This window comes from Myxocyprinus asiaticus, chromosome 24 (genome assembly GCF_019703515.2).
Source record: "Myxocyprinus asiaticus isolate MX2 ecotype Aquarium Trade chromosome 24, UBuf_Myxa_2, whole genome shotgun sequence".
NCBI lineage: Eukaryota > Metazoa > Chordata > Actinopteri > Cypriniformes > Catostomidae > Myxocyprinus > Myxocyprinus asiaticus.
This window is the reverse complement of record NC_059367.1, coordinates 38,494,414-38,521,228: the sequence shown is the minus strand read 5'-3', so window position 1 is coordinate 38,521,228 and position 26,815 is coordinate 38,494,414. Positions and strand designations below refer to the sequence as shown.

The window sequence follows — 26,815 nt, the reverse complement described above, 5'->3', positions numbered from 1 at the left end:
CAAAAGAATCTTAATTGTTCTCATATACTTATCTGAAAAATATAATTTTGAAATATGTGAAATATGACAGACATTTCTTTGATAGATTCACCCATTATTTTCAGTGGGGCCAAACTTTTGAGACCACTAGTGAAAAACCTTCTATTTTGCATTTGTATAATTTAAAATGATAAATATTTTAATTATATAGGGACTAAAAAATGAAAATGAACAAAATCATTTGCAGAACATGACAGGAAACAGGAAAGTCCCTTTTAATTGTTCCAGTGTAAAAAAAAAAAAAAATAAAACGTTATTTTTAACTGGGAACTGGTCAAAAAGTAGTTAATTTTATTGCAGTAAATTTTTTCATGAAACCAAAGACCAACGGGTTTATTTCAGTAAATTTTCGGAATTACATCACTTTGTGTTGCCCAAAAAAATGAGGTTTCTCTCTTTTTATTAAAACATAAGCAAGTGCTTTGATTTTGAAGGAAGCCACTGCATCACACATTTCTTATCCTAGTTACGTGTTGGGAATGTAGCATCCATGACATGCTGAATACCTTTTTAACAACTATATAATTACTACATATACAGTCATGATTAATCCAGATACATGAAAAATATTTATTTATGCCTTAATTTGTGATAATGTTCGGTTTGAAATGGCTTATTATTACAGCTTAAGGGTAAAGAGCAATGAGTGTGTTCTCCCTTCTGTTTAACCCCAGTGTTGGTTATATAATCAGTATAATGCTGATTCAGGACTTTATTAAAATTACATTTTAATTTAAATTAAAATACATTAATTGTTTACTCAATCCTGTGTTGTTATAACCCTATATTCTTTCTTTCTTTTTCTTAACACAAAGGGAGAAATTGTGGAAAAAAAATTGTGCTCAGTGATGTCATACAATTACAGTTTATGTGACCACATCTTCAAGCTTCAAAACAACACAAAAGTATAATTCAGAAGTCTAATAAATTATTCCATAAGACTCATGATTGTTATGAATGTATACGTTGTTCTCCTGTGCGTGTTCATGATAGGGCACGAGAGCAACAGTTCACGCAGCCCCCTCGCTACATTGGGGCCTACAAACAAAAATTCGTTTTTTCTTGATCTAAAAACAGGTCCAACACAGCGATAGAGACATCAGAACACAACACAGCTGCACACAAAACAGTGAACAGAACTTACTAAACATTTCTGAAGAGTTTATAGTCGATGAATTGATGCATTTATATGCAGTAGCGGTAATAGCTTGTATGACGCCCTGAGAGAAACCAGCTTCAGCACGCCAAACCCCCCCACCCCTAACAAAAGTTATTGACCACCAGTGACGAGCGACAGTACATTCTGTCCAGTGTTAATTTTTTCACAGTTTTTTGTTTTAGTCATAGTTTTAGTCTTTTGACGAAAATGTCCTTTAAAATTAGTCAATATTTCGTCATCTCATATTCATTAGTTTTTTGTCAGTTTTAGTCTGACAAAAATGACATAATTTTAGTAAACAAAAATAAAATCTTTTAGCTGATGATGATGTGCAAAATGGACAAAAAGTGTGTCAAACTGTAACAAACTTTAATTAATTATTCAAACATTTAGGGAAAAAAAACATATAAACATTTTCTAATTTAAAAAATGTATCAAACATATAACTATACATAGCCTACTGTTCTTGTGAAAAAAACTGAGCTCCTGAAATAATACTGAATAGACTGAAGTATTAGCTAATTTTTTTTTAAGTTATCCTACTGTACTCTAAATTTTCTTGCTTTACAGACTTATTAATTTTCCGTGAAAGGACATTACATTGCATGTAGCGTGTTTCTTATGGAAATAGTGTATTTACAACGCAAGTTACGCAACACAATTTATGCATATTCTGACTAGCGCATCATTTAGTTCAAGTTCACCTGTTCATTCGCTTCACTGTGCATATGTAAGTTGTTATATTACATATATGTTGTGGATATAGGCTATTATAGTGATTAAAATCATGTATAAATAGGATGCGTTTGAATGAGGTATTATCCCCGTTTTGAAGCGGTTAATTTTGCCTGTGTTCAACTCACGCAGCTCAAGCGGAGAAATCCACAATTATTAATGGGTTTGATGAATCTATACCTATCTTCTTCTATATACAAATTCTATAGATGTTTCTTCTGCATTTCATATCTTGCATTGTTAATATCTTGCCGTATCATTTTTATCTCATCATATTTTCGTCAATAGTATGCTTTATTAAAATCATTTAATCATGATGCACCTTTTTCGTCTCGTCTTCATTATCGTTGACGAAATCAAAAAAACCTTCATCAGCGAACATTTTCTGCAATGATTTCGTTGACGAGATTAACACTGGTTCTATCGACCATTTGTTTTCTATTTTCGGCATCACATGGGTAACTCCCTCCACTGTGAACTGGCACCAGTCCAAAAACTTTCAAAAAATAAGGCTGGGCATAGAAATGCATAAATTCTTCGACTACAAACTGTTCAGACATGTTTAGTTCAGTTCACTGCAACTGTGTTGTGTTCTGTTGTCGCTATCGCTATGGAGGACCTGTTTTTAGATAAACAAACAAGTTTTCACTTGAATGCCCCAGTGTCATGAGGGGGCTGCGTGAACTGTTGCTCTTGTGCCCTATCATGAATGTGCACAGGAGATCAACAGTCACTGAACATTTTCACTAAATAATACATTAGATTTTGGTTTATTTCTCACCAAACCTTATCATATGCTTTCATAACAATTATGAGTCTCATGGAATAATTTATTAGACTTCTGAATTATACTTTTGTGTTCTTTTTAAGCTTGAAGAGGTAGTCACCATAAACTGCCATTTTATGACATCACTGAGCACAAACTGTTTTCACAATTTCTCCCTTTGTGTTAAGAAAAAGAAAGAAAGTCATATACTGTAGGTTTATAACAACACAGTGGTGAGTAAACAATGACTGAATTTTCATTTTTGGGTGAATTGTCCCTGTGACTATTTGATATGTCCACCTTTTGCTGACATGAACTACAAATTTATGCAAAACCTAATGATCATGTTATCCAGCATCATTTAAGAATGTTCCAAAGAGCATTTTGTGTGCTTCAATGGATGCAAGCAAATATGAGCTTTTGTACAAATAAGTTAACATGGTCAATATCACAATTTTAATTGTGACCTAGAAATAGTGCAAAATCTGTAATAATAATATTAATTAATTAATTATTAATATGAAAATCATTCATATTAATTTTACGCCATCATTTTTCTTTGTTTTATTTATTTCTTTATTTCAGGTTTAAAGATTTTCAGTGTGGATTAAATTGGACAGAGCAATGTGGACAGACATTTGAGAGAGAAAGAGAGAGAGAGAGAGAGAGAGAGAGAGAGAGAGAGAGAGAGAACATCTTTTCCATTACATTCAGCCCGTTAAAAAAGGAGAACACATATTTGGATTAAAATTAAAAAGGAACTCATTTGTACAGATGAGGAAACTTACCTGTGTGCCACCTACATCCCCCCACATGAGAACCCTATTATAATGAGGAGATCTTCTCCACATTACAATCTGAGATAATTCCGTTTCAATCTCATTCCTGATAATGGGGGATCTGAATGCAAGAACTGGGAAAGAACTGGATTATATTATTTCAGATGGAGATAAGTATATTATTAACAATACAAATCTAAATCTAAATAAGCATTCCACTAAACCACATCAGAACTATGACAACACAATAAACATAAATGGAAAACAAGTTCTGCAGCTCTGTAAAAGCCTGGGTCTCTACATAGTGAATGGCAGAACAAAGGGTGTTTCTCTGGGCCGAATTACCTACTGCTCCTCTCTAGGCAGCAGCACAGTGGACTATGCCATCAAAGATCTAGACCAAAACAAGATCAGTTACTTCACAATGATGCCACAGCTACCTTTCTCAGACCACTGTCACATTGTCATTAGTCTGCAAAAGTCAGCCAGTCTTCCACCCTCTTCAGATCAAAAGTCTAAACTGTATCCCCTCCCAACCAGATTCTTCTGGAGAAAAGATAGTCCAGCCCAGTATGAAGCTGAACGCCACAGCACTCAGACTGAGAACGTGATAGATGCGTTTCTCTTCACCACATTTGGAAAAGACGAGAAAAGCATCAATTTGGCAACAAAACAATTGACTAACATTTATTTCAGTTGCCAGCAAATCATTGAATAAAATACAACTGAAAAGGAGAAAAAAAGGAAACCACGAAAGCAGACTGGTTTGATAAAGAATGTCAAATGTCAAGAAAAGAACTACGATTGTTATCAAATAAAAAACACAGAGACCCTGCAAATCAACTAACACATACCATCTTTCAACAAATGCTTAAAAAGTACAAGTCACTGCTAAAAAGCAAAAGAGCCAAATATATGACAACAAAGCTCAACAAGATTGAGGAAGCAGTTGATCAAAATTTATTCTAGAAATTATGGAACAATTTAAATAAGTCCAAAAAAGAAGAACAAATTCCCATCTGTGACCCAAACACCTGGACAGAACATTTTGGAAACCTTTATACAAAAAGTGAACTAAACCCCACCCAAAAATAAATAAATAAATAAATAAATAAATAAAAAATAAAAAAAGACCTGCCAACTACATCAATTAGAATACACAATAAAGGGTCAGTTAAATAATTTGGACACCCCCATATCACTAAAGAACTCTGTGAAAAAAATCTAATCCCTCAAAAATAAAAAATCTAGTGGATCAGATGAAATTTGAAATGAGATGTTGAAACATGGCAGCCCCAAACTGAATGAGGCCATTCTCAAATTATTCAATTTGCTCTTAAAATCAGGACACTTTCCTGAGAATTGGAAAGAAAGTCAAATCACCCCAATCTACAAACAAGGTGACACATTTAACCCGAACAACTATAGGGGCATTTCAGTGAGCAGCAACCTTGGCTAACTATTCTGTTGCATTATAAATGACAGATTAACCCAATATCTCCAAGAAAACAAGACTTTACACAATTGTCAAATTGGATTCATGCCAAAACTGATCATAGCTACACACTTCACACACTTGTACACAAACATGTCTACCAAACAAAACAAGGAAAAATATTTGGTTGCTTCATTGATTTAAAAATGCCTTTGATTCAGTTTGGCATGATGGATTGTTCCTTAGACTGATTCAGAGTGGAATAGGAGGAAGGTTTATGATTTAATAAAGGACATGTACAAATCCAACAAATGCTGCATTAAAATAAACAACAGATGAACTGATTATTTCAGCCAGAGTAAAGGAGTTCGTCAAGGCTGCAGCCTAAGCCCAACTTTATTTAATATTTACATAAATGAATTGGCCACAATGCTTCAAAACTCTTCTAGCCATGGACTCAATCTAGAGGACAGAGAAATCAAGTGTCTTCTGTACACAGATGACCTACTGCTGCTCTCACCTACTGAAGAGGGATTGTGTGAAAGCCTCTCAGTTCTAGAAAATTACTGCAGTAACTGGGCCTTACCAATAAACATGGACAAGTCAAGTCAAAACAAGTCAAAAGTGATAATTGTTCAAATTAAAAATCGTCTTCGAGACAAAAAATATGCTTTTACACTTGAGGGAACAATTCTTAAGCATGTTACCAGTTACAGTTATTTAGGTCTGACTATCTCGGCTTCTGGACAGTTTGACTTGCCAATAAAAGACCTAACAGACAAGGCTCGTAGGGCATAATATAGTATAAGAAACTTCCCTATTAAACTGTGGCTGAAATTGTTTGACAGTGTCATCAAGCCCATACTTATGTATGGCAGCTAAATCTGGGGCCCCAAATATAAACGTAATTAATTACACCGCATCGGGGTGTGCCACTATGGCGACCACATACACTTTTAAGGTGGAGGGGGACAGCCGTCCCTCCAACCTCTCCTCCAGGAAGGAAAGCACCGACCTAACGACCCTAATTTTCCACCTTGAATTCTGTAAAAATATCCTGGGAGTTCTCAGAAGTTCTTCTAACCTGGGCTGTCAGGCAGAACTGGGCAGATTCCCTCTTTTGACTCACATTCAAAAGAGAGCCAGTAAGTTCTGGTTCCACCTATCAGACTCTTCCCCAGAATATCACCATCAGTGTGCTTTTTTACACAAAGCAGCACTCCCAGAGAGCGACCCTTTAAAGTATTTCATGGAAAAACACCAGCTAAATTCATCCATTCAATTCAGGCAGGCAAAACTGATACAAACACAAAACAACCCAAGAAGAATACCTCCATTATTGGCACAGCAAACTCAAAGAAACAGACAAATTGAAATACTTTCAAAAAATTAAGACAGAATACAAATTGGCATCATATCTGACCAAAATTAAAGACTACGGTTACAGGAATCTTCTGACGAAGTATTGTGTAAGTAAGCACAGTCTGGCTGTAGAGACGTGTCGGCACATACAGAACTGGAGACCCAGAGAGGGCAGATTGTGTTCACACTGCACTCAAGGAGTCATAGAGGATGAACTTCACTTCCTCACTGAGTGCAGTATATATGAGGTCATCAGACACATATTTTATAGTCATAGGACAGATACTGCCTGAATTCAGCAGAGTGAGTAATATAGAGAAACTCTCAAATGTTCTAGGGGAGAAGGCTGAATGTATAGATTTAGCTGCAGAGTATGTGTTCTCCTGTCATGATCTGAGGGAGAGAGGGCGACCCCTCACTAAATACTGAAAGTGTTTTTTTTACTGTTACTCATTGTTCTCTTTAGTTACTTTTCTTTACATGTTGTGCACTTACCTGTATGTTGTTTTAAGTTATGTAATACATGTTTATTTATTTAATAATTTATTTGTATTATTACTATTACAGAATGCTTTGGCAATATTGTACATTGTATGCAGTCATGCCAATAAAGCTAATTTGAATTTGAATTTTGAGAGAGAGTGAGAGAGAGAGAGAGAGAGAGAGAGAGAGAGAGAGAGAGAGAGAGAACAGGGACAGAGAGCCACAGATAACATGCTATCAGCGGCTGACACACAGTTGGCAGTGTCACTGAAAATTAAATCATTCAGCTCGTCTAAGCCTGCCTAATTGCTGTCAGAGTTAAAAAGGAGCCCAATGTGAGAACTGCCTAATGTACAATACTGCCTGAAGCAGCGTGAAACTCAGCTTGTACCATTTCATTTTCAACACAGACTGCCCACGGAGCCCTTGATGCAAGCGCAAGGCCAGGAAGCCACTGACTCCCTGACAGAGAGAGATAAAGTGGAGAGGAAAGAGGAGAGGCTAACAGGTACGGATACTCCATTCCTGTATCTCTGTCCCGCAGAGAGCCTGCAGATTGTGCTCCTGGGATCAGATGGCCAATGGTGGATCGATGTTTGATTTAGGCGTTGAATAAACCCGCGTGGAAAACTGATAAGCTGTAGAGCCAGTAATTAGCATTTTGAGATAAGAGCTATTTAGAAGTCGCCTATCAATCCACAAATACCATAGACTCATCTCAAGTGTAATCTCTCTGTGGGGTCTGTGAGGTGTATACTTCATTTCAGAGTACTCGTCTGTTATAAAGTCTCAAAGCTGATGTGTATAATTTCTGAGGCACTAGGATCATCAAACGAAATCACAAACATATTCACTGATTTCAAACAGATCCCAGAAAACACACTTTTGGGGTCAGAGGGGTCTTGTTTTACCCTTAAGGGGTTTATTTTGCGACAACAACCGGATGACTGTACATTATCCCAATTATTACACTAACCAAATCAGTTAATAAATTGGAATAAAATATTGATTTGCTTTGAAATTATATAATTCTGTGAGAAGAAACAAATCGCTGAATAGCTGATTTGCACCTTTGGTTTGCGGCAAAGTTCTGGTGGTGTTTATTTTGGCATTACTGAACGTCTGACTGCTCATTATCCAGCTTATTACATGACCAATTGTAAAAAAAATAAATAAATGGACATGAAACATTGATTTGAGTGGAAATAATTGTATTAGCTTATTTGTAGAGATCGCACAGTGACCCGAGATGTAGGAAAGATTGGCCATTGTCCAATCAGAATAGAGTATTTCAGAGACCCATGTAATAAGGCAAATAATCTTCTGGTGATTGCTTTTTTGTCAATATGCCTTCAATTATGTCATGCATGAAAAATTCAAATGGTTCTAAAATAAAAAAATTAAAAAACATGTTGATGTAATGATGTAATAACATACTGCTATAGAAAACGTGTAACAAATTGGAACATGAATTGTGTTTATAATTTTGAGAAATGTGTCTCAGTTTTGAGACTTGAAGGAATGATTTGAGGTATTTCCTCTATAGATTTAGTTATAGTGTGTTAGCAATCGAGAAAAACTGTAACTGTTTTGTTGCTTGTTTGTTTGTTTGTTTGTTTGTTTGTTTTTCATGCTGAGGTTTTCCATTCAAATGTATTTCTCTACAAATGAAGATGGTTATTTTGAGCAGGATATTTTGTCAGTGGCGTCTGAAGTGTATGAAAGTCAACATCTGCCTTCACAGTGGGCAGGGAGTTCAATATATTCCTCTGCAGGGGACAAATTCATTAGGCTGAGGACGAATTTTTGAGAAGAGAGAAAAAGACAGACAGTCTCATGCCAATTCGTAATAAGTTGTACTAGATGGTGAAATCGGAAGATATCATACAACTTGGCATGTGTGAATAGGTATGACTTTTAGATTAACCAATCATTAACACTTCTCTTGTCTCGTTCCAATCCCAGATATGGTCTTTTTTCCAAGGTACACAAAAGTTATTTTCCATTAAAATCATGGTTATGTTTAGGGTTTGGGGAAGGGGTTACACTTAATTGTTAGGTTTAAAGGGATAGTTTACCCAAAATAATACCATCATACCATCCCAGATGTGTGACTTTCTTTTTCTGCTGATCACAAATGAAGATTTTTAGAAGAATATTTCTGCTCTGTAGGTCTATACAATGTAAGTGAAAGGTGACCAGAACTTTGAAGGTACATAAAGCATATAAAGGCATAAATCCATATGACTCTAGTGGTTAAATCTTTATCTTCAGAAGCGATGTGATAGGTGTGGTGAGAAACAGATCAATATTTAAGTCCTTTTTTACACTAAATCTCCACATTCACTTTCACATTCATTTTCTTTTGTTTGTGGGTCACACTCAGAAGCAGGTCAATATTTAAGTTCTTTTTTACTATAAATTCTCCTCCCTGCCCAGTAGATGGTGATATGCACAAAGAATGCAAATCGCAAAAAAAAGAAAGAAAAGAAAAAGAATGTGACAGTGAATGTGGAGATTTAGTATAAAAAGGGACTTAAATATTAATCTGTTTCTCACCCACAACTATTATATTGCTCCTGAAAATATAGATTTAACCACTGGAATTATATGGATTACTTTTATGCTGCCTTTATATGCTTTTTGAATCTTCAAAGTTCTGGCCACCATTCACTTGCATTGTACGGACCTACAGAGCTGAAATATTCTTCTAAAAAAAATTTTTGTGTTCAGCAGAAGAAAGAAAGTCATTCACATCTGGTATTGCAATTTGAGAATTTCCATTTTTGGGGTTAAACTACTCGCTTGTTGGGATGTTTATTTTTCGATATTGGAGTAAAAGTCGTATGTTTTTGTACAAGGCAACTTGAATCATGCCCATGAGACATCTTTTATTACACAATGGGTGAGTTGTTCACTCTTCACATTATTTTGTGCTGCTCCAAAAAGCCAATGATTGTGTTAACAAATAGGTTTATTGTGCATTTTCAATGTGTTTTCTAAAGTTTCCTGACAAAATCACACTTTCTAGAGACAAAGGGTAGTCATGATGACAATTCAATATCTCCAGATGACCTCCAATCCATTTGCTGTGTCAACATTGATACTAAACAGCTTAAGAGGCGATGTAAGATGTTGCATTTTGACATCTCAGGTAATGAAGCCCATCATTTACAGCGCAGCAACGTTATGCATGCTTTGCACATTTGCTATACCACAAGAGTAAACATTATTTACAAACTGTGGTTGGTCTAATAGGTGTCCCCAAAGTCAGAGGTGTTGCGTAATATCATTTGTGGCATTAAATACACTAAAAACTAGAGGTAGACTGATATATTGGTTAATCTGTGCCAATAATTGCTTTTTAGAACTATTGGTTAATGGTAAAATTCTATGCCGTTGCAGATAGTTATAATTTTTTATTCTTCCGTGTTCCTCTGATAATTTCGTTTTTTAAGGGCATGCAAAGAAAACGTCTTGGTCACTGTTGTAACCTCCGTTCCCTGATGGAGGGAATGAGACGTTGTGTCGATGTAGTGACACTAGGGGTCGAACTTGGGAGCCCCGAACACCTCTGATATTTGAGAAAAGGCCAATGAGAATTGGCGAGTGGAATTTGCATGCCACTCCCCTGGACATATGGGTATAAATGGAGATGGTTTGCAACCACTCATTCAGGTTTGTGCTGAGGAGCCGAGACAGAGTCATGGCCATTTCAGCGGGTAGTTCAGCGATGTGGCAGGAGGGACACAACGTCTTGTTCCCTCCATCAGGGAATGGAGGTTACAACAGTAACCAAGACGTTCCCTATCTGTCACTCACTCAACGTTGTGTCGATGTAGTGACTCTAGGGGTCCCTATACAAAACGCCACAACCAGCTGAACTGTGTTACGTGGATTGGCGGTGCAGGTGCAGGCAGGCTGCCGCGTGCTTAGTAACAAGTGCACACAGCCCCACTGTAACCTTCCCAACGCCCCACATAAGTCGCATAGTCCCTCATACCCAAGGGGGGGAACAAGATGTACTTACAATGGGGATAGGCCGCACCAGCTGTTTTGACCTTTTCTCTCTTTTTTTTAAAAAAATGAAAGATTCACTTAGCTGGGACCAAGATACATTCGCGCCAGGGAAGGTGTTCTTTTTCCCATGGAGAAAAGACACCGTGGAGACCACATCCTGTCCGAAGGGGAGGTTAACATGTGGAGAATACATCACATGGACTTACCAACCGGGAAGCACCACATATGGAAAGGAGTTCCTGTGGTAGGTCCTACCTGGAAGGGAGGAGCTCTACGAGCGCAGTGACTGGTGGCAGAGCAGAACTCTGAAAATACCTCATATGGGGCTGGCCTAGGAGGATTCAACCGCCTGGCACCTCTAAGGAACCTGATGATCAGGTCGTGCTTCCCCAAGGACTTACCGTCTACCGCATCGGGGTGTGCCACTATGGCGACCACATACACTTTTAAGGTAGAGGGGGACAGCCGTCCCTCCAACCTCTCCTGCAGGAAGGAAAGCACCGACCTAACGACCCAAACACGTGAGACAGCGATCGTGGCCATCAGCGGCAGAGAGATAACGACCACATCCAGAAACTGAACATAAACAGAAAGGCATCTTTAAAAAGATGATCTCCGTCAGTGCTTACTATTTTAGAGAAAATATACTCTTTTATTTCTCTCAAGTATGGCTGCTGATGCGCCCAGGGATGTTCTCTGCACTTATCTGTGCGAGAAAAGGAGAACCCGCTGTAATGCGCCATATATCCAACAGCCCTTTTTACACTTTCGCTTTCATAGGTGAATGGAACACTGGTGGATTTCTCAACACCGCTCAGCTCCGAAGAACAAATATGAAAGAGTGGTTGCAAGCCGTCTCCTTTTATACCCGTATGTCCTCGAGAGTGGCATGCAAATTTCATTCGCCAATCCTCATTGGCCTTCTCTCAAATATCAGAGGTGTTTGGGGCTCCGAAGTTCGACCTCTAGTGTCACTACATCGACACAACATCGAGTGAGTGACAGATAGGGAAATGCGACTATATGAAAACGTCCAGCAAACATATTGTGTCTCCAACTTCATATATTATGAATAATAATAATAATAATTTATAGGCTATAAAAAGCTTAATTTGGTAAATATTAAATATAGAACATTGTAATGGAGCCAAGTCTTCGTCATTTCAAAATAAGTGTCCCCGGTGTGTTTCAGGCTTGTTTAGTGTTAAAACTCTCATGTTATGCACCCAATCTTTTTCTCTGATTATTATTGGGATTTTGGTTGAAAAATAAACAACATCTGGGATTTTATTGATTTTGGACTCTGGCCTCTATGTCTGTGCCAACAAAGAAAATGTTGTAACATTCTATGACTCGATTTTAAAAACTATAGTCCGATTAATCGATTATCTGCCATTTCCACCATCTTAGTTATCTGTATCTGCAAAATCCACTATCGCTCGACCTCTACCCAAGAGACTGTTGTTGACCACAGTAGCCTTGTGCATCCCAGGTTAATGTTTATTTTGACAGCTGAGAACCATAATGCTCCATATTGCAGTGGCATATTGATGTTAACTGTATTGAGCAGACTCATTATGCACAGAAGACTCTTTGATAATCATACTTTTAGATTAATAGTATGTTTGACAAATATGTTTAAAATGATAGTGGTGGGGTTCTGGACTCAAAAATATCTATATAATACATTGTAACTAAAATTATTATCAATGTACATTTATCTGCCAGTTATGTGTGTTATATGGTTGAGAAGTGTTTGGGGGTTGGTGTGGGGTTAGGGTTCTAAAACTATCTACGTATAAATGTAAATATACAAATATATTTCTAATATAAAGGATTTGTTAAGATTTTTTCCTTTTTCTAAAGCTGTACATATGTAAACTATTTAAGATGTCTATATGTCCATATTGTACAGTACGTTTCAGCATCTATCCAAATGTACAATGACATATGTTGACTTTACATACAAATACCTACGAATAATAATGACATCAACCTAGAGATGAAGTCACCAGTTATATCAGTGGCCTTGAGAAAGCTGCTTTATTATTAATCTGTTATTTAATTATTAATATGTTTTATTTCATCCTGCATTTGTGCTGTGGACATGAATGATACCTCAAATCATGCGAGTTGATGAGGAGAGCTGTGCTGTTACTTTTCTAAGCGATCAGACTCATGATTTTCACTTAATGGAAAAAGTCCCATAGGAGGGTCCCAAGCCATATGTAGAGACAAGAATATCATAGAAACTTGGGGGTGGACTCTTTTGAATTGCTCCAGTAAGTAACTACCAATCAACAATCTACCAACCATCCAGAACATGCTAACAACAGCAAAGCAACTTACTAGAACACCTTAGCAACCACATAGCAACACCCTGACAACAACCCAGAACATCACATATTGTGACGGCCAGTTTAGCATGGGCAAGTTAAGAGATCTGCCAAATACTTCTTACTTTATCTTGGTAACCCACCTATTATAAGCATAATAGCTTTAAATGTTAAGGTGTGCTCTACTATTTGCGTAGAGCTGGCTGTTTTTTAAATGGTTAAAAGGGTTAATTGCATTGGATTAATTAATCTCTCTGAATCAGGTGGAAAACAGCCCTCAGTTATCTCCAACTGAATGCTGCCTGGGACTTCATCCACTGAATGTATGTGTGCATGCTTGCAGAACTGAAACACTGGCAGATATAGCATATCATGAGCACATTAATTATGGCTGTTTTTGCTGTTGTTGTGCTGTCATTGCTGGTCCCCCTGCGTGAAAGGCACCGATGTTCTGTAGCGGCAGCTGAGAAATGAGTCAGACCTATTCAGTTTACCTGTTTGTTTTTTTTCTCTCTACCTTATGTCTGGAGAGAATGAAAGACAGAAAGAAGGGGAATAAAATGGAAAAACAGAAGGCTGTCTAAAGCAAACTCACTGCAAGCAGCCCTCGTGTCTGCTTTAGCTTCGTGATCTGAAATTTCATCAGCTAACCAAAGTGAAGATTCAAGGCCACTGTTCAATTTTACAGTGTTTGCCTTGATGCCGCAGTCGTGATCCACTTTATAAAGCTACTGTATATGATGACATTATTTTAACCTAAACCGACCTAAATGCACCAAAGCAAAACTATAGAAGGAATAGGTCTGTCATCATGTATTCACCCTTATGTAATTCTAAACTGGATGACTTTTTATTTCTTCAGTGGAACTCAAGTGGCAGAACTTTGAAGAATGTACTGGTTAATCTTTTCCATGCAAATATAATGAATGGAGAATAGAGCTTTACAGCTTCACAAAGGAGGCAAATTCATCATAAAGGTATGATAAAAGTGCTTGTTCAAAATACCTTCAAAACAAACAGAAATTTTAGCCATTATTCACTGAAAATCTTCACATTAGCCTTAGCTGTCATTGGCATGAATTTGAATGAATCACAGGCACCGATCCACCAAGTACCTACGGAAAAGCACGAGATATTCCCCATTAATTTTCTCTACAGGCATTTAAAAAAATATATTTGATAAATATTTCTCAGCCTTGACCCAAACCAGAAAGCTATATTATTAATTAATGACATTAAAACATTTGATTTGAAGCAAATAATTTTCAAAAAACGAAAAAAGTTCTGCGGTTCCGGCAGAAGATCTGGAGCCAGAGGAATTATTCGTTGGATTTTACGGGACACAAATGCAGGTTGAAGTCTTGAATAATGAATTCATCAAGCCCATCGCTACACTGAGAAAAAAAAAGGTCCAGGGGGGGCCCAAAGGTCCATGGGGGCCCACAACAAATGCTGAACTGTATTTTTTAATAGGAAAGGGGCCCAGGTTACCTTGCTATGGCCCTGTTCCTTCCTGTTACTTAGAATAAAAATGTTTATAGTTAATGGCATTTGTTGCATGCATGGAAGTGTTCGTGCACGCACTGTGCTTAGTCCAAATTAAACTGCTTTGTTCACACTGCAGGAGATTTATAGTAAAAACAAAAAGGACTTAAATTTTGATCTGTTTCTCACCCAAACCTATTATGTAGCTCCTAAAGATATGGATTTAACCACTGGAGTCATATGGATTATTTTCATGCTGCCTTTATATGATTTTTTAGCTACAAACTTATGATCACCATTCACTTGTATGGACATACAGAGCTGAAATATTCTTCTAAAAATCTTTATTTGTGTTCAGCAGATGAAAGAAAGTCAAACACATCTGGGATGGCATGAGGGTGAGTAAATGATGAGAGAATTTTCATTTTTGGGTGAACTATCCCTTTAAGCTATCAGATACTCAACGCAGATATCTATTTTGTAAAAATAAAAAGAATTTCAGCTGACAGACATTGGCTAAATCAGTAAATCCATCAGTAAAGCCTGTTTCATTCTGTGCCTTTGGGGAGTGAGTTGCTGACAGGCTCACGTAGACTGACAGCATAACAGAGCTGCGGTTCTGTACAGTAAAAGAAACTACATTGAGTTTTTCTTGTGATAATGGCCATACATTATAAAATGGAGTGAGGCATTACGGACTATTACAAACTTAATTGTCAGTAAGTCTATTTTGCATTTACATTCAAAAGGCATAATTAACATAGAACAGAACCCATACCCCACTTTGCAGAATACATCCTTCTTATATTGTCTGGTTTCAGTCAGATTTACTGAACATAAATAGTGTTTGTGTCTGTCAATAGCTGGGTTTCCATCAACATATTTTTATGCACATTTTAGGATATTGCATAATAAATGGCTGAATGGAAACATCAAGATTTAAATAAAATCTCCAAAATGCGCATCAAAAATGTTTACGCTCGCTTGAGGTGGATAAATGATTTATTTGATAAGAAGAAATGTGCATAAACTGTGATGGAAACTTCACTTGTGTTTTGATTTCGATGGGAGTTTTCATGAGGACAAGGGCGTAGCTTTGGCTTGAACATTGGGGGGTTTGCTAATCTAAGCACAAATGCAATATTTTAGTGCAGTACCTGTTTAACTGTGCTTCAGATATGTGCTTCTATTCTGTGTCACTGCACGTTGATGCATTTGCTTGAGGCGAAAAACAAGCAATACACAGGGGTCTTGAGACATATAAGTTGAACTTCCTTTAATGTAGCACTATTGGCGCGAGATCTACTGTAATTCACACAAATATTTCTGTCAAACAGTATGCTGTATCTGCAGACATGATGTTGCTTGGACATTCGGGCTTTGCGCTAGTGACAAGAGTATGCAAACTTTGCATACTCGTGCAAATTTGTTTTTTTGTTTTTTGGACAAATGCTTTTCCATGACAGGGGCACTGAAGAGGCCAATCAGATTTCAGCTGGGGCCACTGCCCCTGTGGCCCCTCCCCTAGATCCGCCCTTGGATAGTTTATTGATATTTTTCATGAGGGCATCCAAATATTAACACATTCTTCTCAGAAAACTGCTTAAAAAATGGCAGAGGTGACATATGCAATGTTTATTGCTGATCAGGTTTAACTGTCCCGTTTTTGCCAGACGCCCATATTTTATCCCATGCAGGATGCCTAACGTCCCGTATTGAAGGCTTTGTGTCCTGTTAAAAAGGGTCTGACAGCGAGACTCTTGAAGAGGACCCCCATTCTAAAGTTGAAGCGCTCAAAATGCTCAAGTGTTCCGCATTGCATGAAACTTTCAACCTTAACGTGTTGTGGTGGCTCGCAGCTGGTGTGTGTTACCGTACATTAGCGCATCTCTTTGGGTGTGTTAAAATACGTTTTCACTGCTTTGTCTGCCCTGTAACATACGTGACATAATGGGTGTGTTCCATTTAGAAGTATAATCCCTATGCCCCTCATTGACTTTACCTTCCACTGTCAGAGGGCTGAAAGATGTCATAAAATGGTCATTCTAAACTCACGTTTTTTATTGAATAGTCTCTTTTAACCATCATACTCTGTTGCCATGATTATAGTTTTCCCTTCGAAGCTCACTGTGAAGGCATCATTTATGCTGTTTGGAACGCAGTATATGTCTTCTCATCGCAACACCTGACGATACAACTCGTCGCGCACAACGAATGATGAAAAAACACATAAAAATCCAATCTGACACCCACAGGCAGAAACATAAATCAGCGCTTATGGAATTAATTGTTGATTTAAGCCATAACTTTTCAACATCCAGTTCACAAAAAGAAACCCCTACTGATTCTTTCAAAAATCTGACTGATTCAGTTCACAAGTTCAACTCACTGACTCGATCTGGTCGAAGTAGTTCTGGAAGATTAGCTATCAGTGAAAAATGACTTAAATTTTCAAACAAAGTGATTATATAAGTTCAGAATCCTTGGAATAAAGCGCACAAGCAATATAGATAACTTTTACAGTCTATTTACATTCTTTTTTATGCTTGAAAGCTTCAGTCCCTTTTCTTTGTAATTACATGGAAAAAAGCGGCCAGGATATTCTTCAAAAATTCACAATATGTTTTCTATAAAAGAAAGAAAGTCACACGGTTTTGAACTGACATGAGGCTTAGGGAAAAAGTGTTGGAATTTTAATTTTCGGGTGAACTGTTCCAGAGACTATTTAGCAGCAGAGACTTCTTTTAAAATGAATGGGAGAAATTGTAATGCCCAATGGTCAACGGGTGTATAAAGGAAGTCCCGACTTACAGTTAAAAGAGCCAATCACCTTTTAGATACAGACATCGCCTGTGAATCAACTCAAGAATGCGCATGTGCATTAGCTATACAAGTCAGATTGTACTGCTGATTTGACATTTGTTCTTTAATCGTGATCTTGACCAACCGTTTTGGAACTTCCGTTCTTTCCCAATTCAGGTAGATAGGAGCTGCACTTTTATGGCGCTTGTTTACATAGAAAAATAGCTGATCGAGAGCATTCCAAAGATGGCCACCGAGTGGACTGACTTGCTAAAAAAATCTGTTATTTGCGCTGTCCATGTTTTCATCCAGAACTCTTTAAAATCTATTTTGAATATCGAATTCCTTCTGAGAAATAAATATAATCAGTTGCAGTGCTTGTATGGATTGAAAATGCAATATTTATGGTGCACCATTGTACAGCTGTAGTTCAATACAGTGATTAGACTTCAACAGAGGTGGTACTTTTTGTTGTTGTTTTTTTTCTCTCTCTCTCTCTCTTTTTTGCTCTGGGTGGTGTGTGAGTGCTGATATCTTAAAAAGATTTTGCATTTAATTGACAGTGCAGGCTGAGCTGTTATCAGCTGGATCACAGCATTTTGTTTGGTGAGGTTGTTAGGTACAGTCTCCCGTAGCACTGTGTTTTTGCTACACTGTGCGATCCCAGCATGTTCTCTGTGTATCACAGAACTGCATTAGCATGAATGATTGACAGAAGAGGATAAAGACACAGCAAAACTTTCAGATGGTGTCATGGTTTAGTAATTTATGATAAGAACAGCTCACTGAAAGTGTTAAATAACCAGCTCTATTTTTCGAACGAATTTAGTTGCTCATTTACATGACTTTTTTTGTCATTTGGTGAAACTGGGCTGCTGTGTTGCTTTAACAATGATGAAGTTGTGCGTAGCCAGAATTTGGACCATTAGCATTAAGTTTGGTTCACATCGAAGAATATTCCAGCCAAGAAACACCCCTTAACACTGTAAAAAAAAAAAAAAAAATCACATTCATTTTGCTTCAAAATTTTCAGAGTTTTCAGAGTTTCTTTGTCAGTAATTAAATAATAATAAAAAAAGACTGTCTGACATGTGAAGCAACCAAACCACATGTTTTATGCGCCATTTATGGGTGGGTAAATATAAAATAGGTGATACTACAATTATAGGCTGACGTGAAGAAAACACATTCAAATTATGGTGTAGCGAACATTTGTAGTACAGAAAACCCAGAAGAAATTAACGGAAATATGTGTAAACTTTGTAATCAGAATTTCTGTCATTTCTGTTTTATAAAATCTCGTTACTATACATTACCTACAGCTTTGCAAAATGATTTTTACATGGCTCCTATCATGGCAGTTTCCTGGTAAAATGAACACTAGAGGCACGAAAACAATAATGACTTTTATTCCTCAACTTCTATACTCAAATCATGAGTAAAATGGCCAAGAACACTTACATTTATAATCTTGTTTAAGCCTAATCAAGTTGCAGGGTAGCTCAACTGATAGAGCATTGAACTTGCGATGCAAAGTACCAGGGTAGGTGTCCAGAAGAGCACGCAAGTCGACATGTGAGTCAAAAATGTTGTAAAAGCACCACAAAATGATTTGGTTGCTTCAGCAATTGCGTTTTCATCTCACAATTGCTTTTTCTGTCACTAGTTAGGTTTTGGTTTAAGGCAGGGAGGCAGGGGCGGACAGGGAAGAGAAATACCTCCCTGCCCCTGCAGGGAGGTATTTTTTGTTGATTTAAAGCTCGATAGAGCTAAACTTTAAACACCTAATTTGTTTTAGGGCCACACAGTGGAAATTTACAGTGTTCCAGTCAGTCAATCTGATTGGAGCTTGTGATTTTCACTAGTGCTTTCCAGTTTTGAATGCAATTTGCATCAGATGGTCAGTAAACAGTCCGTGGGAGACTTTGTGCACCCTGACTACCAGAAACTGCACAGCCAGTAGATCAGATTGGAACTTGCCAGGAAGAGAAAACTATTGCGATTTTTTAATATGCATCAGACGGTCTGTGGGCGTGCCGCCTAAAGCTGTAACTAACAAAGCTGTAACGTCTCTTTGTTCCATGCTGGAAGCTCTCAGGCTGTTTTCAGAGGAGTTTGCTGGAGTGTACCCCTATATCTGATCTCAGCACTTTAGTCATTCCCCCGAAAGGTTTAAAGTTAGACTTTCAGCTTTAGAGAGAAACCTTAAGGCCATGGCAGACTGATGGATGTTGTGGAATCAAATCTCTGTCAGGGTTGCGGCCCTGCAGAGAGCCCTACACTGACAGACCAAGCTTATTTTCCTTTCATATCAGAGAACTTCTGCTTTTGAAGTGTAATTTGTCTATGTGATAAAAGGCTTTGAAATATCGAAGGTTATCTGGGAGTTCAATGTTCAATACTGCGTTTTTTTTTAATTATTTAAGCGAAGCAAATATAACAGAGACATGGCCAAAATTAGCTGAATCAAACATGGTAAGATTGTTACAGATGATTAATGACAAATGAAGTTGTACAATACTACCTAAAAATAGAATGTGAAACAGAACACATTATGCAAAGAAAAAGGTAGTATAGTAATAAGATATATTGTTGACTACATTGCATGTTTTCAGCAAGTGGTGTCTAGTTATCATCTTGGAAATAAAAATGGTTATCAAGCATTTTTAATTTTGTGTAAAAACATCTTACCTGGCAGTTTGTGAGTCAAGAAAAGGATTTTACAAATTGCAAAAAAAGTGAATGGTGAGCAGGGACAGAGCAGCTTTGAGTTATTAAATACTATATATTTCCCTTTGAGTTATTACAAAAAAAGAAAGACATTCGGGTTTGGAACAAAATGAGGGTGAGTAAATGAAGACAGAATTCTGAATTTTGGTTGAACTATAACTTTAAGACAAAAATATTAATGTGAATGGAACATTATGTGATCAGAAGAAAAGAAGGGGGGGGGGGGGACAAGGATTATATCATTTTTCCTTTTTCCTCTAATGTCTCCCAGCATGGTTGTCAGTAGCCTAATAAAACTAAATTCCTAAAGCAGGATCATTTTACTTCAATGATTTAAATGCTTTTTAAATCATTAAAGTATGATAGAAATTAAAATAACAATGTGTGACTGTTATTGTCTGCAAACAGGTGTTAACTAGGGTTTTTGTTGGCATTTTAGAAACAGTGGTGGGGTTACTGCTATAAGCACACATCATACTTGTTTATATTTTATTTAAAACAGTTATCCATTTTAGCATAATTATTTTATTTAAATCTCCTTATATTGCACAATGTATTCCTAATTTGTTTTCTTGCAGAAATGGAAGCAGTAGTTCTGTGAGAAAGACTCAGGATCTTTACGTATTCATTCAATTCAGGCTTCTCATCCATTTACCATCCAGCCTCTGCTTTATAAGCTCTGCATAGATGTCTGTCATCGCTCATTACGCCTCCGTTGTTCGTTTTTTTGCTAACAATGTTCTCAATTCTCTGTTCATTGTACTCTTTATACTGGAACAATATGGCTTTTCAAGCAGCAATGTTTCATTTTCAAGAGCGCTTGGTGCGTGCCGGTCTTCATGTTCGGTGTGAGAAAGATTGTGTGTTTTTCCAGCATGGCAAATCATGGGCGAAAACATGGGCATGGGTCTTTCTGCATGGGTCGGATTCATCGCACACCATTGTTTATCCTTCTACAAGGGTATTGCACAAACAATGCTCACCCTTCTTCAAGGGTTCATATGTGTCACTAAGCATTATTTATCCTTCTGCAAGGGTATTGCACAAATTATGCTCACCCTTCTGCAAGGGCCAGATGCATTGTTTACCCTTCTGCAAAGATACGTATTGCACAAACAATTCTCACCCATTTGCAAGGACTTATCAATTCTCTTAAGCTAGTCTACCCTTTTGCAGGGTATGGTAAAATAGTAGTATGTTTATACAGTCATATACAGGCTATTGTTTGCATAATTCATTTCTATTTCTTCTTTCAGGTTTGTTCCTCACCTTTCCAAGACCTGGTTGTTGTTCTGAGTCATATTCATTGCTTTTTATTATTTTTCCTTTTGGAAGTATAAGTTTTAAATTAGGTTCTACTTTTATTTTGGGGTATGATCCTCTCCCCTGCCATCATTGCCTTCCGGCAGGATCTGATGGTTCGAGTAAGTATCTGAGAGCTGAACCGTAGGATGGGTCTTCGGCCAAAGGAAACTAATTTAGCACTATATTCGTATTAATTCTCAATTAACCGGAGTCTTTCTGGTAGAAACGGAAGCGTAAACAGTAGTTCTGTCAGGAAGACTCATGATCTTTACGTATTCATTCAATTCAGGCATCTCATCCAACCACTATCCAGCCTCTGCTTTAAAAGCTCGGCACAGCTGTCTTTCATCGCTCGTTATGCCTCCAATGTTTTCACCAACCACCACCCCATCACCACCAGTTTAGGTCCTGTCCTGCCATAGGGGTAAGCTCCTCTCCCTTTACGTCATTGCCTTTCGACAGGATCTGACAGTTTGAGCAAGCATCTGAGCACTGAACCGTAGGACAGAGCTCACGCCAAGTAAACTCATTTATCACTATATTAGTATTAATTCTCAATTATCCCGAGTCTTCCTGGTAGAAATATATTGCTGTGTTCAAAATTCTTTACAGGAATGTTTTGAGTTCAAATTAAGCTCTTAATTTGTCTTTAAACAATCCTTTTCTGGTATCTTTGCATGTATCATGTGAAAGTTACTGGGTTTACCAGCTTTACATGGTCATGACAGGAGTTGAAATATTGGGTGTATCTTTGCCCAGACAAGGTAAGAAAGCAATTCTCACTCATTCTCATTTTCTGTGTTAATAGACAGCATGCCACAGGTGCTGTCCATAGAGCTTTCCTTTTATTGAACCTGGAACATTCCTTTAAGTTTAGGGATGCTGATTTTTTTTTTTGGTTTTTTTTTTTTTTAAGTTCTTTCATAAAGAAAATTCAGTAATGCAGCCTCAGTAATCAATATCAATACAATAAGTATTATGCAAACCCATACAATAATATTTCTTTTAAATTAATTGAATCAGTGTGTAATATTGTTCCAAGCATTTTCAGTGCTTGCTGTTTATGTAAACTGAATCTCACATCTATGTGGCAGACTATATAACCTTTGCATCAGATGCCAGCTAAAAATAGTCCCCCCTCCCTCTCTCTCCCTCTTTTATTTCTTCACCTGCCTCTGCTCACCTTTTCCACATTACTTTAGTATGAAATATCCAACTCTTTCTCCATACACACAGTTTGAATTAGATTAGTGTGCAACACTACAGTTCATAAGAGAGAATTCAGTCATTACTGTGAAAGCATCTTTTATGAGTATTCCCCAGAATGAACAGCAGCGAATCATTCCAGCAGTCTCATTTCAAATCAGGAAAGTTCACAAGTATAAATAACCTCCCGAATGGCTGCAAGAGACATGACAACTAAGACATACTCAGTGTTAGGTTTTCTCATGGTGGCATAGCTGCTCGGAAAGACATATTTCTCCAATATCCGTTAAGCATGACAGAATGCAGTACTGTGTGTGTGTGTGTGTGTGTGTGTGTGTGTGTGTGTGTGTGTGGCAGGGAATGAGAGATAAACTGATTTGAGGGCAGTGGAGAGCCGTGGCAGAGCATGCTTACAGATCTTTCCTCCAGGAAGTGTGTCTATTAGAGCAAACGCTCATGGCTATTACAGGATAAAGGATTGTGGTATGCATCAGGTGTGTTCCTGAGGATTCAGACTTACTGTATGTTTACTGTGTGTTTTCATACATGAAATGAGAAACAGATTTTGTGTTTTGTCTAAACCAGCAAATCTGATCTGGTTTTGCTTCAGGGCACAGATTTTACATTGTACATAAAGTGCGATCCAACACAATACCAAAATGTCTGTACAAAGTAAGCAATAAATGTATGGAGCTAAACAATCACTAAAGCATTTAAATCTAAATTTTGTTTATTTGAATTCCAGATGTGACATTTCACAAAATGAAAGATTTTGGTGGCATATTTTATAAATATAAATGTATAAATATAATTTTTTTAAAAAGAGCAGATTATTATTATTTATGTATTATTATTATTATTATTATTAACAATTGGAATTAGCTGTAAATACTGAGAAAAAAAACAACAACAACAAAAAAAAAAAAAAGAGGAAAATTTTCAGCGCCGTGTGACCCAGTGAGTCTGTTTGGTCAACGCCATGTGATTGAAACTGGCTCACACTGTGCCAACCACTAGGTTGTGCAAGTAAATAACCTGGCTTTTTGCTGTCCAGTCAGTCACGCCCCGCTGTTCATTGGCTCGCTGTTAAATCGTGCAGCACAGATTCGTCGTTCTTTTGGGGTTTCATTTGCTTCCTCTACAGTCTTTTTTTTATTATTATTCAAATGAACAAAATTCAGATTCAATTACTTTAGTCATTGTTCTAGCTTCATAAAAATGTCCTTTTGAAATAAATATTGAAATACATTAATATTATCATGAACTACACCCAACAAAATCACTCTAAATCATAAATGTTTCAAAGAAATCTACTGAATGTCTTTTTGACATCCGAATGGAAACGTTTTATGGTTGTATTGCAGATAAGCAAAGAGTTAAAAAAAAAAAAAAAAAAAAAAAAGTCTTCCTGATGTAAATACACACATCAAATAGACGTCTGGTTGATGTATGTGTGCTATAAGGACATTTTGTGCAACTTGGCATCTGGCATCTGGCATTTGGCTAGCTTCCACCAAAGTGAATTCGCGCTAAAATAGGGTAGAGTTTGATTGGATGCAGAGCCTTTGACATTAACAAAAGAGAAAAGGTGTGTTTATACTGTAATTAGCTATAGTTTGGAGAAAAAATGGTCTTCCAAAGGGAGCTAAATCTGACAAAACCTCTTTTTGGAAACATTTGGGGAAATCACTGCTGGAAAGATCATTACTTATCTGGCTGAATCAAAAAGAAGACATTGGCCATACAGCTACACCAGAAAAACCATGCTGATTGACCTGCAATCAGCAAAGTTTCGCTGGTGAACAAAATAGCCACTCTGGTAAACCAGCTAAAACATCATCAAACCAGCACTAACCATCTAAACCAGCCATAACCAGCATGGAAATTTATTGCTTGTCTAGCTTAATTGAATATATCTATCCACAAATAAAGCAAATACTTTTTTTTTATTGTAAAAATGCAAAGTATTCCTTGAGTGGTAGGATTAGGATGTGGGTTAGGGTAATTTTATAGTAATTATAATTAGCTTTGTATAAAAACAGTATGAGAAGCAGCTTTGTAGATGCTGAATGGTGGAGATGAAACCAGCACCTTGGTTATCCAGGTGGGAGAATGACTGGCACTCCTATTTCCCTTTTGCTCTTTCGCTTGACCATATACACCAAAAATACCATTTACTTTTAGAATGAAAATCACAATAGGATGAAGGATGCTACAGTGAAATTAATAGAAGTCTCTTACCTGAGTCAGAGCTTGTCACTCTGAAAGATGTCAAGCTTTTTTGGACTTTCTCTGTACCTGCGAGTGCCCGCTACAGTGAGAGCACTTCAATGTAAATACCAAACTACTTCATAAAATCTTAATGTGATACTGTATAAGACTCCTTATATTTCAGCCACAGAGGAATTTGTTGTTTGCTTTGTGTTCGCTTGCTTTGTGTTGCTTTGTTTCTCTCTGCTATACTATATGTTGTTGTCCATGCGACCGCCTCAATGAGTGAGAGTGTGGTCTCCCTCTCTTCTCAGTGCTGTTTTCTCTCTCTTGCCCAACGCTGCTCTCTTGTGCTCTCTCTCGGCTTTGTTCATTCCTCCATCCAAGCCAACACATCAGCACAAAATTGAGAGGGGATAGACAGAGAGATGTGCGTGTGATATATGCACAAAAAACACAGAAAACCTTTATGGTAACCTAACCCTAACGGTTCATGTTATTTTAGATTGAACATACATCACTGTTTTGTGATATTCTGATAAAAAATAGTACACTAATATGAAGATGATGTACTATTAAAATGATGTGCATACCCCCTGTACAAATGAGGATGGTTTAGACTTACCTAGAGAAACGAGAGAGAGAGAGAGAGAGAGAGAGAGAGAGAGTGAGAGGAGCAGTTTGGGGAAGAGACAGTATATAAGACTATGAAAGAAAAGAGAAGCCCTATCAAGTAAAAATAAGGTAAAAAATAGGATGAACAACAGAGAACATTGCAAAAACTAATGTGAACATCTTAATACCAATAATGACCATAATTATATGTGGATTTCCAATGATGAAACCGATTTTTTAAGATTTACCATATGTAAAAGTTTATGAGTCAGCCATTGAAAACTCATAAATTTCTACAACTGTCCTGGATGCTGTTGGATGCTGATGTTTAAAATCTCAAAACTATTATTTTCTCTGGCTGCATTCAGTCTCTATAACACCTTCGCTGGGTCTCTAATGCGGTATTGTTTTTGACACTGGTTCAGATGACAATGAGTGTGCGTTTACGGGCGATACAAAGATATACAGTACGGCAGCTTGCCTGTATCTCTCCCATACCTGGCTCACCACTTGCGGGTGAAGTCTCCATTCTCTGTACAGTAAATCTGCTCTCATATTTATTATGCCTATTATTCATTGCACGTAATGAATAAAAACAGTTTCTGTGCTAGGATGTGCAGTCGAGTCAAGCGTGTACCTTCTGGAAATGTATATACAGTGCATTCATAAAATATTCAGACCCCTCTTTTTTTTCACATTTTGTTATGATGCAGCCTTATGCTAAAATGCTTTAAATTATTATTATTTTCACATCAATCTAAACTCCATACCCCATAATGACAAAGCAAAAACCAGATTTTTTATAATTTTTGATAATAGTTTGATAACTATTAAAAAGAAAAAACTGAAATATCACACTGACATAAGTATTCAGACCCTTAATTCAGTACTTAGTTGAAGCACCTTTGGCAGAGATTACAGCCTCAAGTCTTTTTGTGTATGATGCTACAAGCTCAACACACCTGGATTTGGGGATGTTTTGCCATTCTTCTCTGCAGATCCTCTCAAGCTTGGATGGGGACCGTCAGTGGACAGCCATTTTCAGATCTCTCCAGAGATGTTTGGTTGGGTTCAAGTCCGGTCTCTGGCTGGGCCACTCAAGGACATTCACAGAGTTGTCCCTAAGCCACTCTTGTATTGTCTTGACTGCGTGCTCAGGGTCATTGTTCTGTTGGAAGTTGAACCTTCGGCCCAGTCTGAGGTCCTGAGTGCTCTGGACCAGGTTTTCATTAAGGATAATTCTGTATTTTGCTGTGTTCAGCTTTCTTTCAACCCTGACCAGTCCTCCAGTCCCTGCCGCTGAAAAACACCCCCACAGCATGTTGCCACCACTACCATGCTTCACCG

General features: G+C 37.4%; 1 protein-coding gene across 1 annotated transcript in view; it reads right to left on the bottom strand.

The window, feature by feature from the left end:
• Positions 1-25,127, bottom strand: part of LOC127414831 (protein dispatched homolog 3-like) — an 85,058-nt gene extending 59,931 nt beyond the window's left edge. Inside the window, exon 1 of the mRNA XM_051653166.1 lies at positions 24,884-25,127. The gene's annotated coding sequence lies outside the window, so the exon portion shown is untranslated. The remainder of the gene's footprint in view (positions 1-24,883) is intronic.
• Positions 25,128-26,815: the final 1,688 nt, after the last annotated feature.